Consider the following 16453-nt stretch of genomic DNA (forward strand, 5'->3'; position numbering starts at 1 on the left):
TTTAAAAATTTGAAACAGGTAGGATTATAAAAAATCTGAAAATTATAATTATTATCCACGCACTTTATACAAAGTAGTAAGTTAAATGAAGACGTTATAAAAAGAAATATATCCATATATATAACATTTATATATGACACAACAAAGAAAAGAAAATTAAAGGATTAATACCCACATCATTTCATTGATCCTGAGGTTTGTGAAACCAATCTGTGGCCCTTTTGTTATCAACCCAGAGGCTTAGGACACTTTAACTGTTACTGTGATCCCATCTGTTATGGTAGAGTGGTTTGTGCCCCCGATTTTCCTTTCTTTGTACATGATTATTACTATCATCAGTAAGCATACCAAAGAAAATGCCAATATTATGAAGTTAGCCTGTGTTTTTTTTTTTTTTTTAAATTCTGTTAATATACCATTGCTCATGAATCCTTATCAGTAATCTTAGCTGAAGTCAGACAAAACCTGTTCATCTTCTGGTAGATCAGGCACCATTATGTCTCCATGGATGGAGGCTCACTTGTATACAAGTAATCAGGCAACTAGATTAAAGATGGTCTGACAATGAGATTCACATTCTTAAATAGTTGTGTCAGGAATGGTGCTTGCCCAGGGGAGTTGAGTACTACATTGTATTTCCACTGAGCTGGACCGGCTGCGAGCCTCCCCAGATCCATGAGTTCCCCAAGCCATGGTGGCCAGTGCCCCTCCCCAAAAGCTGCTTCCGAGAGGGAAAAGGAAAGAGACTTTACCAGCAGCAGGGGCTGAGCCCAACCAAACGCCAATTGCGGAATTAATTAACAAATTTTGACTACTAAAAATAGGCCCCCAGCTCAGGTGAACCTGGTCAAAGTGGAAGTCGCTCATTTTTGCTCCGGTGCCAAGGGGGCAGGGCTGATGGAAAGAGAAAAAATAAATAAGCAGAGGTTTTTGTGGTTGTGTTTCTACAAAGTTTTGACTGTCTTTGGATACAGAGGCAGGGCTTCTCAGGCTGCAGCTGCCCCAGGCGTAGGCAGAAACAAGCTCATTTGAGGGCTTCTCTGGAGCCCGTGCCTTCCCCAGGGGAGGGGTGAACCCCAACTCAGCTGGAATCCCTCCCTCAAGGAACTCAGACACCAGGGCTTGGTAATTTGAAGCCATTAAAATCAGCCTACAACCTCTCCTCTGTCTCCACCATGCCCCCAGCAGGGGGAGTCTACCAAAGTTAAAGGTTCCACATCATCTTATGCTGGTGGGACCTGCAGGCAGACAAGCACCACATACTGGGCAGGATAAGAAAAAGAGTCCAGAGACTTCACAGGAAAGTCTTCCAACCTGCTAGGTTTCACCCTCAGGGAACACCACACAGGTGACTCTTTTCTCCTGATAGGAGGCTAGTTTGGTCTGGGAAAATCTGGCTGGGGTCTATAATACCTACATAGACCCTCTTAAGGTGGGGGCTGGTAAGGCATCATACAAGCAGGGCAAGAAACAAGAAAACAAGAACAGAAAAATTCTCCTCTGCTAAACAAAACATCTCTGGATGTGACTTTTAGGCATACCTATAGGTAGGCTAAGCTTGTCCACTACATGCATAAGCATCACAAGAGCAAGCCTCAAGATTAAGGGCGTGGCCTATTGACTTGGGTGTCCCTAATGTTTGACACAGTATCCAGGGGGTCCCTGGTGGCAAAGATTAATAGTTCAGTATTTTTGCTCCCATCCCTCAAGGGACATTGTGAATAATTTTTGATTACCTGCTTAATATACTCTGGGATGTATCCAGGCATTACATTAAGCTATACAGGATTAAAGGCTTTCATTCTTATTCTGGGCTCCCTGTGTTTGGATTGTTGTAATGATCTATCCAAACAGATTGAGTTAGATTAGGCGCTATAGAAAATTTAGGTTCTGGACAACATAAACCTTTCTTCCTTTGGTCTCAAAGACTAGGTGAAATTCTAAAATACAGACAATGTCTTCCTTTCCCCTGTTTTCTGAATTACCTCAATCCCAATCTGATCTGCTTTGTTCTTACCTTAAATACCAGGTCATATATATATATATATATATATATATATATATATATATATATATATATAAAACAAACTCTCAAAATCTGGAAATAACAATTACCACTTCAGTGTAAATGTGACTGCTATAAAAGCTTACAATGTAGGACCCAGTTATATATATATATATATATTTTAAATAAGATCATACAATATTTGTTCTGTTGTTTCTGGCTTATTTTGCTCACCAAATGTCTTACATATTAATTTACATCATTGCATGCCTCACAACTTCATTTCCTTTTGTAACAGCACAATGTCTGATCATATGTATACACTATTGTATGCCAATGTACTTCTCAGTCAGTGCATCTTAACACAACCTCTGTCTACTGGTCCTCAAGTATAATGTCCAAAGTCAACAGTTCAACAGCACTCTCAATATTAGGTCATTTCCTTGTTCACAATAGAAAGATAAATAAACACACCCTCACCAAATAGAAAATCAACCCCCCAAATCTTGTCTCCTCCCCCATTATGTACCCCTGCTATTGCTACAGTACTGTTGATGCTTTCCTGTTAAACATAGCCCATAGCATGCAATAGCTTATACCCTGAATTTATACACTCTTTGTACAAGATTCATACCTTTTCAGTAGTTCATAAGAACTTATTTAATCAGTGGGACACCTAAGTCTATACATCTCTATTCAGTCATGCTCACTTTCAATATGGTAATATTACTTAAAGACCCACTAGTGAACTGCTTTCACTTCACATCACAAAATTAAGTTAAACCTCATTAGCTAGTGGTTCATCTATCTCTATCTTCCATGTATCTCTAGTCCCCTAAATTCTGTATGATAAGCCTCTGCTTTTACCTTTACCATGGTCATGAAAGTGGAATCATACAGTATCTATTCTTTTGTGTCTGGCTTATTTCACTCAGCATTGTATTCTCAAGGCTCATCCATCTTGTCATGTGCTTCAGAATGTCCTTTTGTATACTACTCTAGTTCTTACAATAATTTTAGTGGTTGTAATCATGCTCTATGCAGGAGATGTATATTCAAACTCCATGCCTGTAGTGGCACTGGCTTAAATACTTCTTCCATATGATATTTTTATGCTCAAATGAATCATATTTTTACTCAGACCCAGTCTTGGTGTCCTGGCCCTACATGGGCATTAGAGCTCCAGTTCACAGTTCATGAACCTATCACTATTGTCAAACATGCCTGGGTTGCTGAAGCATTAGTCTGCACATTACAACTCTGAATTCCTACTGACACTAGCCAGACTGAGTGAGTCAATAGGATCCTGACCAACATAAGAACTCCAAGAAGTCCAACCACAGACTTTGCAGTGACAGGACTTGGTCATCGACTGCCTTTTTTTAAATTCAAAGTGTTCTATAACAAGGGTGCTAGTCACTGTCACATTTGAGTTTGACAGAGACTCAATGGTAGATGGAGGATTTGGAAACTACATAATTCATGAAGGAAGATTTTAGGTATGCTTTGGCTAGATGTTATTAACATGGGCTAGCCAGAAGCAGTCATCCTTATGATTGGTTTGGTGAACATATTTGGCTTCCTCTTGTAGGTCTTACATTGAAAGCAAGGGTATAAATTAGGGAAATTAGCTACATTGGCCAAATTCTGAGTGACTGCCCCAATAATTGCAAAGGTTAAGGGTTAGAGTTCTGTTGCTGTATATGGTCTTGCCATTTTCTGAGTATACATTTATCCTCTCAAAAGATAATGAATCTCTGTACAAATGCTTATTGAGCAATTTCATCATTAAAAATAACTACTTTGATAACTCAACATTCCAAAAGTTAAATAGGAAGCGTAAAATAGATTAATATTATCACATAATTTTTGTAGATAGATATTTGAAAAAATTGAAGAAAACACCTTAGAGTTATTTTCAATCAGTTGGGATGTTGTGAAACTGGCTAATTCAAATTAAAGTCCTATGCCTGAATATAATTCTTATTTTTAAAAGTGGGAAAATAGTAATAAATTTTCTCTCGAAAATGTTTCTTTCTTTCAAAACTTATTGATGAAACTTAAAAAAGGAAAGCTAAATCAAACCCAACAGTTAAATATATTAACTTGACAATATAAAATTACATTATGTAGTCTTTTTCCATCAACACAGAAAGTAAAGAACTGAGTTAATGATCTAGTTCTATATATTCTAAGATATTTCCTTAACTTAAAATTTTGCTTTGAGTGCAATTCCATGTCAAACTTACTTATCCATTTTAAAAATTCAAAGATGTTCCATCGTTTTTCATATAATGAGGTGAATAGCAGATGTGGAAAATGGTGTTGGTCATAACTTTTACTGAGGTTGATATTAGCACCTGCTTTTAAGATTTTGAAAGTTGGGGACCCATTTATTGAGACATAAATGCTATCTGTCCTTGGAGGGGAGCACTCTGGCATTTTTAGTAGTTTTATTTTTTGAAATCCCTGGGAAATAATCTTAGGAATTCTTCATGTCACATCTGGGACTTGAAACTCATGCTCAAAGCAAAAAATTGAGGGAAACAGAGCAAGTGTAATTTATATCATTATGGGACCTCAAGTGGCAGAATATCATGACAGAAACAACTTTTGAATATATTAATCACTCTGATAATGAAATAGTTTTTTCTATTTCCTTCAGATGTTTGACTTTTTTGTTCCATTTGTCTGCCTCCATGTTTGAGTGTGGATCCAGGAAAGGTTCTAAATATTACAAACAGGTTTTACAGGGGTAATGACTACTTAGTTCTATGGGCTTTTCCTCTGAAAAGGAAAAAACACCTTGTGTATGTGGAACACAACAGGCATAATTCACCTGAAGCATGGTTTAGGTTCTAATCCACAGCCATAGAAAAAGGTGTGGAAATTTAAAAGAAGGGAAATTAATATATGATGTGCTGGTGATTATAAAGGAAGTCCCTTGACTCCCTAAGGAACAGAGATCTCTAGAGCAAAATCAAACAACTACTATAATTAGCAATAATTTATTTTTCCTTTGAAATCACTGGTTGTCCTAGCCTTACTGGCTTGCACAGATTAACAGTCAGATATCTTTTATTTTCCTTTGCCAAAACCAAGTCATTGTTATGCAAAGGAGTACTATTGCTTTATCCAAAGTCTCTTGCAATTCTGTTTAATTTTCTCTTTGCTTTTCATCTTCCACTTTTTGGATTCCTTAATTAAAACTCTTGATTATAAACAAATGTGGCATGTCATAAGTATCAGCTTCTGGTTGTATATGCATCTATTTTACCAAATTTGATTATCAATATTATGTTGAAATAATTGCACATTCTGATAGTTAAAAGTTTATTCATTCAACCTTTTCCTCCTATCCCACATTTCTGAAACACTGCTCTCAAAACTGTGCATGTGATTAAGGAATCTTAAAACATTCAAGTATTTAGAGTTTATTTCATAAAACGACATGCTCACTGCATATGTGTAACTAATTTTATATAAGATAAATCCAATGAAATGTATAAAATATTGCTTTAAAAGTCTATCTAGTTTCCTTGAATCAAAAACTGCCCTACATATTGAAGTAGGGAAACCTTTGATTAACACCCAAGAAAGCACCTAAGCCCCTAAGAAGTGGACAGAACTTTTATTGCCAGCAGGCCCAGAGGACTGCTGTCCAAAGTCTGAGCCCTGAATGTTGTTTGTTTCTAGATTATATAGGCTAGTGAGCAAGGTGGGAGTTAGTATAGGAATGGGTGGTAAACACTGGAAAAGTACAGAAACTGAACTTGCAGGGTGGTAGTTACTATCTGGCGCTTAGCTGAACTGTTTTGTCCAAATAAGGGCAGCTCCTGGACATAACAAGAAACAGGCCTGCATCCTCCCTGTTTGCACACAAATGTCTTTAGATATGTTTGAGTAAGACTGGGCATGATTTATAGCATGGAAGACATTCTGTCTTCCTTCCTTCAAGAAAGCTTGCATTTATATACCTTTATGAATACATAAATTTATCCAGTGATGCTCACACATACAGAGTAACATGCATAAGTGCATAAAGTGATACACAAATTCACAAAGTTATACAACAAAAATACTGAAGTGATACACATAAATTCATAAATTATACAATAATACTGAGGTTAAACTTGTAAACTACCTCAATATCACATAAGGAACAGTAGAGCAAACACACTATTTTTGTTTTATTTACTTTTGTCTTTTTTTTCCCCAGGTATTAAGGAAGATTTTATATTCATACTCCACACCTCTGTAAAACTATGGAAACAATTTACAAGAGATGTGGGATATTAAAGGTGTGCTGGTTTGAAAGGAAGTATACCCCCTAGAAAAACCATGTTTTAATCAAAATCCCATTTCATAAAGGTAGAATAATCCCTATTCAATACTGTATGTTTGAAACTGTGATCAGATCATCTCCCTGGAGACATGATTTAATCAAGAATGGTTGTTAAGCTGGATTAGGTGACGACATGTCTCTAACCATTTGGGTGAGTCTTGATTGGTTTACTGAAGTCCTATAAAAGAGGAAACATTTTGGAGAATGGGAGATTCAGAGAAAGCAGAGAATGCTGCAGCACCATGAAGCAGAGAGTCCACCAGCCAGTGACCTTTGGAGATGAAGAAGGAAAACATCTCCTGGGGAGCTTCATGAAACCGGAAGCCAGGAGAGAAAGTTACCAGATGATGCCATGTTCGCCATGTGCCCTTCTGGCTGAGAGAGAAGCCCTGACTGTGTTCACCATGTGCCTTCTCACTTGAGAGAGAAACCCTGAACTTCATTGGCCTTTTTGAACCAAGGTATCTTTCCCTGGATGCCTTAGATTGGACATTTCTATAAACTTGTTTTAATTGGGACATTTCTCAACCTTAGAACTGTAAATGAGTAACTTATTAAATTTCCCTTTTTAAAAGTCATTCCATTCCTGGTATATTGCATTCTGGCAGCTAGCAAACTAGAACAAAAGGTGATTCATTTTCTCTTCCATTTCTTTAGCAGTGTCTTACATCCTTATTAAACTGGAATCACCAGTGTTGTGGATGTTAATGGCTTTGGTGAGGTTTAACAATTCTTTGATTGATATAAGGAAATGAAAGAATGTCATGGATCTGCACCAGATGAACACACATTCAGATGAGAAGAGCAGGTTGAGAAGGTTTTCTTTCCTGCCACTGGCAGAGGGGATCTTGAGGATGGTGCTGATGATGTAGAAGTGGGTTACCAGCGTGATGATCAAGAGTTCAGGATTACCAGAAAAGCAACCACAAAAGGCACAAGTTCTATTGCCCAAGTGCTGGTGCAGGCCAGGGAAACACAGGGGGCAATTTCACAGAAGTACGTGCGGGCTGCAGAAAGAGAGGCCACTGATGAGAGCTGTTGACACTGTAGTGGCCACAAAGCCACAGATCCAGGAACTCAGGGCCAGCTATGCTGACAGAAGGCTGCTCATGTTAACTACATAGTGTAGGGGATAGCGGATAACCAGATAATGGTCATAGGCCATGTTTGCAAGGGGAAGTATTTGGTGACGCTTAACAAGAAAACAGGGTGCATCTGCAACAGACAGCAGTCAATGATGTTGTCTGCCTTCTCTGGCTTTGGGGACGACGGCTGTGGTGTAACAAAGCTCCAGGAAAGGTAAGCTGTTCAAAAAGAACTATATTGGTGTTTGTAGCTGGTGGGATTTAGTCACCCAAATCAGAATAGCAAAGTTAACACTGACAGTGAGGATGTACATCACCAGAAAAGCCATGAGGGGAGGGAGAGAGATGAAGGGCCTGGGACCCTTGAAATCCCAGCAGGAGAAATTCTTGAAGAAGAGTTTCACTGTTTGTGCCCATGGTGGTACTGAAATAAAACAGGAAACAGGGCAAAAACTGAAAGCAACCGCACATTCCCAGGAATACAAAAAGAAATGGATTCGTAAGAGTGTCAATAACTGAATGTAACCATTCAGAGAGTGTCTAATGCTTTTTGAATAAGTCCTCTATGCCTAGAGTTCTGAGGATAAACCAAATCCAAAAAGAAAACAGAATACATTATTTTTTCCAGGTGCACAAAGAGAAAAAGACTCCTACCTTTCACTTTTCTTGAACATTCTTTAGAAAACTTGCAGTTGTAGGTTTTTCTCTGTTCCTTTGAGAAGAAAATCTTTTTAAAAGCTAAATAAGCATTTTCCAGATCTCCTACTCAGAAATGTCTTTTTTTCCAAGAACCTGGGAGTCATCTCTCTGAAATGCAAAATCAAGGAAGTTAGAATCCTTATCTCTGCATTTCCCTTGGAGTTTAACTTAAGTGTCTGCAACCTTTTCGTAACTATCTACCTGTTTTAAAGATATAAGAAATTTTATTATTCCTTTGGAAAGAGGCAAGTAACAATCCCAAGGACCACCACAATTGCAGGAGACATGTATTAATAGGACTAATTAACAGTTTAGGAAACTAATTTGCAAAGAATGAAACCTGGGAATGGTATCTTTAGTTCTAGTAGAGAAAGATGACATTTTTTATCCATATCTGGGAAGTCTGGAGCCATAGATGAAAGCTTTTTCTAATCTGGGTGCAGATTTTACATTTACATAATGCTGCAGAATTTAAATTTACATATTGCCCATTTGGGAGAAAAAGAACTCTCATTACAGCCTGTTTGGAGTCTGAAGGTGACATTTAAAATCTCCTAATACAATTTACAGCTTGTTTAGGGTTTTAATACTCATTTCAAAAGTTACTGTAATAATTCTAGAATAAATATTCTGTAGAATTTAGAACCTAGAACACATCTTCTTGACATTGGTGAGCCTTTGGATTCAACTACTTTTAAAAAGACTCTGAAAATGGAATGGTAAATATATTTACCAACCAAATCGATCTGAATGCACCTCCATTTTTCCCCAGGAAACTACAGAGAGGAACCAGAAAAATAACTGAGGCAGGTTGACATACCAACAATCCTTTGAAGAACTAGCTAAGACCCTAACCTCCCTGGGAAAGAAGGAACTGTGATAAACAAGTCCAGAAAGTCTGTATCTTCATCATATAATTTCTAGCAAGCAAGTAGCAAACAGTCATTAAAAATTTATGACCCATGACCCAAGGAGATCCTGCCTTGGACAACCCATATAGCTCACATCCTCTACTCCCCTCCCTCTTCATCCCTCTGAATCCTTTCTTTTTTCTAAGAGATATATAAACTGTCTCCCTGAACTTTTCTTTCAGCAGTAACTTTCTTTTACTTCTGCTCCCAACACGTCACTTAGCTCAGTAAGCTTATTCTGCATCTTGGTTTTCTGAGTCTGTTTTGAACAGTTTGGTTTCAGAAGTGGGAGTCAAAGACAAATGCTAGGACATGCTGGGACAAGAGCACAGGGAATAGCTTAGGTACCAGCAGGAATTGTTTGTGTCTCATCTTCTCTGGGTTTGTCATCTGGCTCACTTGACTAGGCCTTCTTGTATCTTTGAACTCCTGCCATTTTGGTGGTCAAGGTCAAATCTGTTTCTTGAGCTGAAGTGTGGTTAGCCCTCTGTTATGGTCTTTGTTCAACATTCAGGTAAGATAATGCACTGCTGTTTCTCTATTATTGCTTAACTGTTATTATGGGAAACAGTGAGTCAGTCAACTCTAAGGGAGTGTTACCAGAAAAAGGCCATGAATTCTTTTGCCCAACATGCTCAATAACAAATTCCTGAGACATTGGGGTTTCAAAGAGAGAAATAGTTTTTACTAGGCATATAGTAGGACAGCAGCTGGCCTAGCAGGCAAAGATCAATCTCCCTGAGTTTAGGGGATTCAAGGTTTTAAAGGATTTTAGCAAAGGGAGATGAGGTTATTTTAAACAGCAAGTTCAAAGCAGAAAAGGAGACAGTGTTATCATTATAATTTCAATAGGATCCTATAAATTGAAAGGAGGAGAGGTAGGGTACCACTTTAGTACTAAAGGTTTAAGCCAAAAGGAAGGTAGACAAGGTATCTTTCAACAGCAGAATCTAGCTGATACGATTTACAAATGTCCAGGGCTGAGGCTAGTTAATGGCTGACCTCAAATTCTCCAATACCATTAGGAAAGACCCTACAAGAAATTACCAGATAATGGGGGTAACAGCTCTTACAGTCACAAAGGCACAAGATAAGGGCTTTTATAAACATTTCAGATATCAGAGCAGGTGGATTACAATTTAGTGATTTCATGTATTCTCCTCTGTCTACTCCAATATTCAAGCAAACAAAAATGAATATGATTCAGTAATCAAAACCATCCCTTAAATCCTGATTTCTTAGTTATGATTCCTCCCTCTCATTTGATATCTTGAGGGATATTTGGGCAACAACTTTCTAAATGCTCCAAGACTGAAAAGGGGAATTGTTATTAAGGGGCAAAGGGATGGAACAATGAAACCAGTTGTTCTTGGAGAGTCCAGTATCTCTGGACTATGTAGCTTCTCTGGCGTTGAAACAATCTGAAGGTTTCAAATCTTTGTAAAACAAACTTGATTAGCAAAATTTTATAGAGCACAGGCTATCTTTCAGGGTTTCCAAGAACACTATTGGTTGGGGGTTGCCATATTGTGAGAGTTTGCAATATTTGGCTGAAACTTGCATAGAAGCAACCTCCAGAATGACCTTTCAACTCAATTTAAAATCTCTTAGCCATTGAAACTTGAATTCTTTACCCATTTTGGTCAACTAATACATGATGCCAGGGTCAATTATGTCCTGCAATGCCAGGGCCAGTGTCCCATGATGCCAGGGCCAGTGTCCTGTTATGTCAAGGCCAGTTATGTTTCATACTGCCAGTGCCAGGCTTGCACCCCTGGAAATTATGTCCCATGTCGGGAGGAAGCTCAGAGTTTGGCTTAGAGAGAGACCACATTTGAGCAATAGCAGAGATTTTCTGGAGATGGCTCTTAGGCACTAATCCTAAGTAATTTCAGTTTACTACTATAGAAATAAGTTTCATATATCAAAATTGAGGCCTTTACTTATTCATTTAGGTGCCCATCTTGCTTAAGAAAGTGTCAGAAATTTCCCAGGTGAGGAAGCTTAATAGATTGATTTTCTCACTTTGCAAACACTTTTTCATTTTTCTGCCCAAAATACTCTGAAATGCATCATGTGTAGCATTAACTTGTACAGAAATTAGGATTTTGTTCCTTATTCCAAGTTCTATATCAAATAAAGCTGAATTAGCTTGTTTAAATTTTGGACAAAATAAACATTTTTCTTTTTGTCTCACACAAAAGTTAAAGCTTCAAAACACGGACAATATTATTTTTTACTTTGTATATTGATTTATCTTAGTTTTAACCTGATCAGTTTCATCACATCTTTAATTGGAGTTTGATCTCTTCCCATTTTTTTTTTAACAATTGTTATATGGATGTAAGCTGATCCTCAGAGCTGGAGACTTAAAGTTTCAGGGATATTCTCAGTTATATAAAGAGCAGAGCATTTCAGAATTTAAAGATAGCAGTTAACACAATCTGAGCTTCAATTTTTATAAGCATTTTTAAATGAAGCTGCTTTCAGAAATAAAAACATTAGACAGTTCTTTTATGTTAGCAAAACCATAGCAGAGGTTTTGTCCTGTTTCACTTTTGCACATTTACCAGTGTTTCTAAAGAAAGAAATGCCTATGAGCTACTATGGTGAAGTAAACTGAAATTGCAATATCCACAATATCTGGGCTCGAGAGGGCTTTACTACACCTGGCAGACCCTTTAATCAGGTGCTCTGCAGGAGACCAAAGAATTTGATGAGAAAGAGAGTGAGACTTGTGACCAAAATGTAGCTAACAAGTGTAAACAAAGCGGAATTGGTTTACTCTGACAACATGGCTATAAGCAGTGAAAATGCCAAAATGTAACCATTCTAGAGCTCATATGCAACTGGAACATTTCCAGTTTCTGGTGAAAAAATGTCATATTTGTCTCTTTTCCACTGATCTCTCTCAAGAGTATGACAGGACAAATATGCTATAGTGATAACGAAGATTTGGATGGTATGTACCATATTAATTTTCTATTGCCACAGACATGGGATTCACTAAGATAAAATTAATGAATTGAAGGGTATATGTACTTTTCTGCTGGTTCCAGTGGAGAATTTGTTCTGTTGCATTTTCCAGAAATTTAAGGCTAACCATATTGCTTGGATCATGTATCAATTCCTCCCTCTTCAATGTGAGCACAAACCAGTCAAGTCCTTCTCAGTGTCATTTCCCTGACTACAAATGGGAAAGGCCCCCAGCTTTGATGGACTTATATAAACAGCTTGGATCCTCATAGAAAAATGATGACATAGAAGAAAAGGGAAAGAAAGGACAGCACATGATTTCTTTTCTGCTCTTACATAACCTTCAGTAAATTAAAGACTGTAGAGAGTATTTTTTTATAATGTATGCATTTTTGTTTTCTAATGCTGCCAGATTGCAGTGTACCAGAAATGGAATAATTTTTGTGGGGGAGGGGGTGCTTGGTCCTGGAATCGAACCTGAGTTTCCTGAGTGGTAGACAAGCATTCTACCAGTGAACCACCCATGCACCCTGGAATGGTTTTCATAAGAGGGATTTATTAGGTTACAAGTTTAAAGTTCTAAGGCTATAAAACATCCAAACCAAGACATCCAGAGAAAGGTACATCGACTCTGAAGCAAGGCCAATGCCTTTCTTTGTTCCTAGTTCCATTGCTTCTACCCTCTGATTCCAGGGGCTCCCTTTCCAAGAGACTATGTGTCCTGACTTACAGGCTCTGGGGCAAAACTCTAGATTTCATCTCTTAGCTTGGCATCTCATGGAAGAGCACATGGTGATATCTGTTGGGTTCTCATTCCTATGTAGCTTCTGTCTGATCTTTTATCTCCTGGCATCTCCTGGGGCTTCTACATTTCCAAATGTTTGCATCTTTGTAGGCTCTGAAATCTTTTCCTCTCTGTGAGCTCTCTAGTAAACTAATTAAGAAAGACCCACCTTGAATGGGCAGAGTCACATCTCTGTCAAAGCAAAAGATCATACCCCAAATGGGGTATTTCACATTTCCCGTTCAAGAGGTCACACCCAAAACTGAGTGGATTACATCTCCATGGAAGCAATCTAATCAAGAGTTTCCATTCACAACGAGGGTGGAATGAGGCTTTCATTACGTTCTATTTGAAATGAGTTGTATTGAGTTCGCTGGCAATGTTCATATCACTCAAGGCAGAGATGAGGATTTGGAGGTGAAAAAATAGACAGGTGATTTTGAGGGTTATCAAAATGGGCTGAACTCAGAAGTAAATGATGCCAGACTCACAGATAGGCTTTGATCAAAGAAAGGAGATATAGCTGAAGTATAAGTTAAAGTAAATGAAAGAGCAGGGGCTAGGCTAGGTATACAAGACAAATAAGAGACATATTAACTTTAAAATTTCGTAGATAAGGGAACTGTAAATGCTAAAAAGATTAAACATGTTAGCCTGGAATGTATTTCTGAAATGGAGCTAAAATATAGTTCACAGGTGTTAAAGATATCATACTGTGAGTTGGGGATTTTGGGTGAACTTTGAGTCTATATAAACCATTCACAGATTGGTGACAGGGAAGAAAAATGTAAGCAAGGTGACAACATCTTTATTAACTGGTAAAAGTTCCCTGGATGCTAATAAATCACAGATTTCAGAAACTTTTCTCAAAAAGTGCATAATGCACAAGAGAAGAATACATTCCAAGAGAGTAAACCATCATAGGCAGGAAGATTCCATGGGAAAACATCTCCCCTTTTCACTGCTTCATCCATAGTCCAGAGACAAAAGTAACAGTGTTGCTAACATTGAGTAGTAATATCAACACAAAAAAATGCAGGTAATATTTCTGAAGTATTACTTTCACAAAATCGTTATCTAGTGGATGGAAACCCTGCATGATTTAATAATAAATAAAAATGGATGGCATAAATAAGAAATGGCAAAATTTAAGCATATATGCAGTATTGTAAAATAAGATTGCTGCCTCAGGGGAGAGATTAATAGTTAAGATTATAGATTCCAAATAATGAGGGAGGAATCAGTATGAAACAGAAGACATCAAATTTCATGTCCCACAATACCTTTCCTGGACACCTTTATCTGTGAGTCAGTCAAAGACTGTGGATCCAGTAGACATTCTATGAAGGGCTGTTATAGGTATGGAAGATACTGGTATCTTTTTTAGAGAATGCAGTGTATATGGGCTGCTTTAAAGAAGGGGCCTCAATTCCAATAAACAAGCATTGGAATCAAGATGATTTGCCACTCTAGTCAGATCCTGTATGCTGTGGTCAGCCTGATATAAAGGAAGCAATATTCAACCCAGTGAAGCAAGGCAGACTTGTGAATGCAAGTATCTAAAATTTATTCTAAGTGGAAAAAAAACTGAATAAGGAAATCTGACAGCATGATTATAAAACGGTGATTGTGAAGACAATGAATCATTAAAAGTAAGTATTTGTACTGCATCAGATTAGTAGTATGACTTTAAAATTAACAAATCAATTAAAGTTATGAAGGCAAATACTTTTTAATGATTACTATGGAAAATGAATATTATAGGAATAATGAAAATAGTTATTATTCAATTAACTTGCATTTCAGTTTAGAAGAAAAAATTATGATCCTTCAAATAAATTGAGACTGGTACAACCAAAATGTCTATGTGATTATTCATAAATACAATATATGATTATCCAAAACAAAAGATGTAATTGGGAAGTATCCAAGCAAGGAAGGTCTGGGCGGTGCTTTATGACAAACAGATACAAAGACACACAGACCAGACACACACACACACACACACACACCATTGTGAATGAGAGGTTTGAAGCTACCAGCCTACAAATTTTATATTTTATTCTTCTGTATCTGTTTGGAAGATAGAAAGAAGAAATCTTATTCTCCTGGGACTTTCCGGCTCAGCAGAGCAGTGACAACTCTCTGTGAAGTTCTTCTCTATGTATGTGGTCACCATATCAGGGACCACACTCATTGTCTTGGCCATTGGCTATGGCTCTCACCTCCATTACCCTAAGTGTTTCTTCCTCAGCAACTTAGCCTTTGTGGACATCTGTTATATTTTCCCTACAGTCCCACAAATGCTAGTGAACATCTTGAGAGTTACCAAGACTATTGCAGGCTGCCTCACCCAGTTCTTCTTTATTTCTTTTGTGAATATGGACAGCCACCTTTTCTGTGTGATGGCATATGATAGGTATATGGTGATCTGCCACCATTTACGTTACATCTCCATAGTGAATCTTCAACTTTGTGCCCAGCTGATTGCTGGGCTCTGAGTTGTATCTCCATGTCCTCCTACACACTGACTGTCTTAATGGTATTTCTCTCCTTCAGTGCCTCAAATGCTGTCCATCATTCCTTCTGTGATCTCAACCCACTCCTGTAGCTCTTCTGCTCTGATGGGTCCTTCAACTTTATGGCCATTTATATGGTATGAAATATCTTGGCTCTCATACCTTCTGTCTGCATCCTCATGTATTATTTGTTTATCTTCTCCACCATTCTCAAGGTCCCTTCTATTTAGGTTAAATAGAGAGTCTTTTCCACCTATGGCAGCTCCCTCTCAGTTGTAGTGGTATTCGATGACAAAGCCTTTGCTGTCTACTTCAGCTCTTTCTCCTCTCCTACCCCTGTGAGGGATGCACTCTCATCTGTCATGTATAACTTGGTGGTTCTGATGCTGAATCCTTTAATTTACTGTCTAAGAAATAGGGATAGGAAGAGGGTATTCATAAGAATGCTTTGGAAGTGCACAGAACTTTATCAGCAAGCGAGTCCTCAATGAATGCGTTAACAATACTATTTTGATTGTAAAAGAAAATGAATCCACGGGGAACAAGAATAATAATAATAAGATAAATCTACTGTTTTTCTAAATTTCTCTAAGTCTGAATGTGTTACACACTTAATGTGGATTTAACTTAATTCATTTGAATAATTGTATGAAGTAAAACTATAAAACCCATTTTTCAGGTAAATAAAAGGAATAATAAGATATAACATGCCAAAGACCTAAGCATATAAGTAAAGCAAGAATCTCTGATTCTATACAGTGTACTTTAGAGATGAGATGTGACTCTACATGAAAAAGTTCCCAAACATTATACATTACAGTAGGTTGCGATGAAGCCTTAAGTTATTCAAATGCTCAGATTTTCAATTAAATTTCAATGGATTCAAGTACTGCCACCATGAATTAATGGAGTAAGGAGGCTCTGTCCTTTTTAGTTCTTTATTTCCCATCCCTCCAAATATTATCCAAAGTTACATAATTTTGGCTTTATTGTAATTACTTCTTATTTCAAACATAGTCCATAGTTCCATTCTCTTAAACCAAGCCTTTCTCAAACTTAAAAAATATATATTATAGCAAATAGAAGCAAATGCCCCTCAGAATATCTTTCACAGGAAAGAGGTCTATTG

General features: G+C 37.5%; 1 pseudogene; it reads left to right on the forward strand.

Moving 5' to 3' along the window:
* LOC143680320 (olfactory receptor 1C1-like) overlaps positions 1 to 15815 on the forward strand; it is a 47351-nt pseudogene extending 31536 nt beyond the window's left edge.
* Positions 15816 to 16453: the final 638 nt, after the last annotated feature.

The sequence above is a fragment of the Tamandua tetradactyla genome, chromosome 4 (assembly GCF_023851605.1).
Source record: "Tamandua tetradactyla isolate mTamTet1 chromosome 4, mTamTet1.pri, whole genome shotgun sequence".
NCBI classification, from domain to species: domain Eukaryota; kingdom Metazoa; phylum Chordata; class Mammalia; order Pilosa; family Myrmecophagidae; genus Tamandua; species Tamandua tetradactyla.